This window comes from Humulus lupulus, chromosome 2 (assembly GCF_963169125.1).
Source record: "Humulus lupulus chromosome 2, drHumLupu1.1, whole genome shotgun sequence".
Taxonomy (NCBI): domain Eukaryota; kingdom Viridiplantae; phylum Streptophyta; class Magnoliopsida; order Rosales; family Cannabaceae; genus Humulus; species Humulus lupulus.
The window spans coordinates 84,160,634-84,164,267 of record NC_084794.1 but is presented as its reverse complement, the minus strand read 5'-3'; positions in this window follow the sequence as shown (position 1 = coordinate 84,164,267).

Here is a 3,634-nt window from a genome sequence, read left to right as displayed (position 1 = left end):
CTATTGATTTAATTAATTAAATAATTATTTAAATCCTTTATCAAATTAATTATTTATAATTTGAACCTTGATTTAAATTTATTTATTAATTTAGATACCAATTTATCTTAATTAATAAATCTGCCATAATTTCTCTTTTCTTCTCAAAATTACACAACTCTGTGAAACTATCCAAAATTGACCTGGTCAACTTTGATAATTCTAATTGATAATTAAATCAATTAATTGAGACTATCTAGATGATTTTATCCAAGGTACAATGGGAACCATGGGCCTATGAAATCAAGCTCCAATAAGTTATCATAAATCTAACAAATAAATTTACTAACTTATTAATTCCTCGTGACTCCACTATAGACTTGGAATTGCACTCTTGAATTCATAGAACGCTCTATAACAAATATAGATACGCTATTAATTATCCATTGTTACAACCATAATTGTCACTCAATCCTCTATAGACGGTCTACAATGAGATAGGACTAAAATACCGTTTTACCCCTCATTGTATTTTATCCTTAAAACACTTAGTTCCTTGTAAATGATATTTCAGTAAACTAATTTAATTACTGAAATGAGATCTCTATCATTTATCACCTTGAACCAAACTAAAAGGAAACCATCGTTTCACTTCTTCATCAGAAGCTATAGATGTTCATATCTATGATTAACACTCCCACTCAATTATACTACCGAGTTCCCAAGATGTAAGTATGGGCTAGTCCGTAGGGTAAGCTGGTAACGAACAAGTCAAAGAACTCAAATAATACAATAAGTTAGAATACTAACCACTCAGAATTGAGATTGAATTGACCTATGGTCAACTATATGATATGACTAGAATAGATAATAACGGTATGTTTACTTATCTTATCAACTGTCAATATCGGTCCAGTCCGATGTAACAAATACATCCGATCTTATCTACTTTGCTAATGTTCTGGAAAGAACATAACACTGTAATGTGTAAGTAGATCATATCGTAGATTTGCAAGTCAGTGTAAATCCGGTGCACTGACTAATCTTAGGACTAACATGTTTTGAACATATAATCATATTTATATTCCACTGTGATTACGTCGCTATAAATAAGATTAGCTATATGCTCGGGATTTAATAGAAGTTTATATTAAACAAATAATCATGAAAATAAAACATGTGAGCAAAGTGATTGACCAAGTCAAAAATTGATTTCTATTCTTTTATTGATAATAAAATGAGATTACAAAGAATTTGGGTTTTAATTAGGGCATAAAACCCCAACACTGATTAGTCAGGGACAACACTGATCGTGTATCACTGACCGAAGAGTTAGAAACGACATAAGTGTCCTGAACGCAGGGCCGAATGAAGATTAGATCTAATCGATATCAGCATTGAATGACTCTAAGGCATTAATGCTGGACCGACCCTAAGGTCGATGAAACTTATAAGCGCTTGGCTAGTCTAGGACTAGTTACTCAGAACCAGGGCCTAAGGCCTGGGTGATTGCTTGTCACATGGCTAGGGAACGGTGTTCCATCGTTATGACTAGATGGTCATGAGGTAGGTTATGTTGATGACTAGTCATCATGCACCTAAACTGTTTAAGCTAGTGAAAAGATCACTTATCTTTAAAGCCCCAGTGACCCTATCGACACATGGCTATTGGGAACTGAACCCACCTTAGTGACTTTTGCGACTGTCACTCGTCTGTTTTGGACTGAAAGTCCTGAATGATTATTATGATCATTGTTGATATTATATTCATGCTATATTGTGTTTTCTTGCTGGGCCTTGGCTCATGGGTGTTATGTGGTGCAGGTAAAGGGAAAGAAAATCTCACCCAGCCTTGAGTGGAGAGCTTAGGTGGTGATGTGTACATATGCGGCCGCTTGACCACCACGGCCAAGGAGTTCTCAGAGGAACTAGGGGGTTTACCCTATTTTTGCCGCTTAGGTCGGCAGGTTTGTAAATTTGAAACAGTAATGACCATTTTGAGTTGTAAATAACTTGTAAAAGTTTTTTATGGGCCCATGAACAGTTTTACGTATTAAATAAAATATATCCTTTCCTTTTGATTCGTTTTCCACCTTAGCATGTTAATAATACTTAGATGCACGTTTTTAACCAAAGGACTCGGGTAATAAGTCAAATTTCTAGTTCACCGTAACTGTTCTGGGGTAACCAGGGCGTTACAACAACTGAGCACGCCATCAGCGCCGTGCTCATCCGAGAAGATCAGAAGGTACAAAAACCAGTGTACCATGTCAGCAAAAGGTTACTGAGGGCAGAATTGAGATACCCGTTAATGGAGAAGTTGGCTCTTAGCCTAATTCACTCATCTCGAAAGCTCCGACCTTACTTCCAAGCACATCCCATCCATGTGCTGACTAACCCAGTCTTGTCAAAGCCAGAAGCCTCGGGTCGATTATTAAAATGGGCTGTTGAGCTCGGACAATTCGAGATCACTTATCATCACAGAATGACCATAAAAGGGTAGGCTCTGGCAGACTTCAATGTGGAATGTACAAGAATGACGGATGACGAAGTTATAACCCCTGCTCGCGAGCTGTGGAAGCTTTTTGTCGATGGATCTTCCAACGAAAATGGATCGGGGGCAGGAATCATATTGATCACTCCAACTGGAAGTCTATTTCATTTCGCCTTGAGGTTTGGCTTCTAAGCGTCTAACAATGAGACTAAATACGAAGCTCTATTGGCAGGACTTCAAATAGCCAAGGAGCTTAGGGCTAAAGCGATACATTGTTATAGTGACTCGCTGTTGGTGGTCAACCAAATCTTAGGGGAATACCAGGCTCGTGGAACAAAGATGGCTGCGTATTTAGAAAAAGTGAAAGCAACACTCGAACATTTCGAGTTCTATGCGATAAAGAAGGTTCCCCAAGAGAATAACTCAAATGCGGATGCTCTGGCCCGACTTGCCACATCCAACGAGGTCGATGCGTTGAATGTTGTACCAATTGAGCACCCGTCGACACCCAGTATTAGCGAGCCTGAACAGGAAGATGTCTGCATGATTAACTCCAAACCGACCTGGATGACCCCAATAGTTGATTACCTTGAAACTGGCATTCTCCCAGCAGAATGGAACAAGGCTTGGAAACTGATGTATCAGATTCTCAGATACACTATTATGGAAGGAAGGCTATATAGGAGAGGATACTCTATGACATTACTCTGATGTGTGACTCCACCCGAGGCCAAGAAAATCCTAGAAGAAATTCATGAAGGATTTTGTGGAGACCACACTGGGGGGCATAGCCTGTCTAAGAAAATTATAAGACAATGATACTTCTGGCCCACTATCAAAGTAGACACATTTGAGTATGTCAAGAAATGTGATAAATGTCAGCGGTTCGCTACAATCCCACGAGCTCCACCATCTGAGCTAACTATGAAGACCTCCCCATGGCCATTTGCGGTGTGGGGAATTGATCTCATAGGCTCGTTGCCAACTGGCAAAGGAGGAGTTAAGTACGCAATGGTCGCAGTCGATTATTTTACAAAGTGGACCGAGGCCGAACCTTTGGAAACGATAACCTTGAAGAAAGTCTTGGACTTTGTGGTAAAAAACATCATCTCCGGTATGGAATGCCAAGGAAAATAGTATCAGATAATTGTACCCAATTCG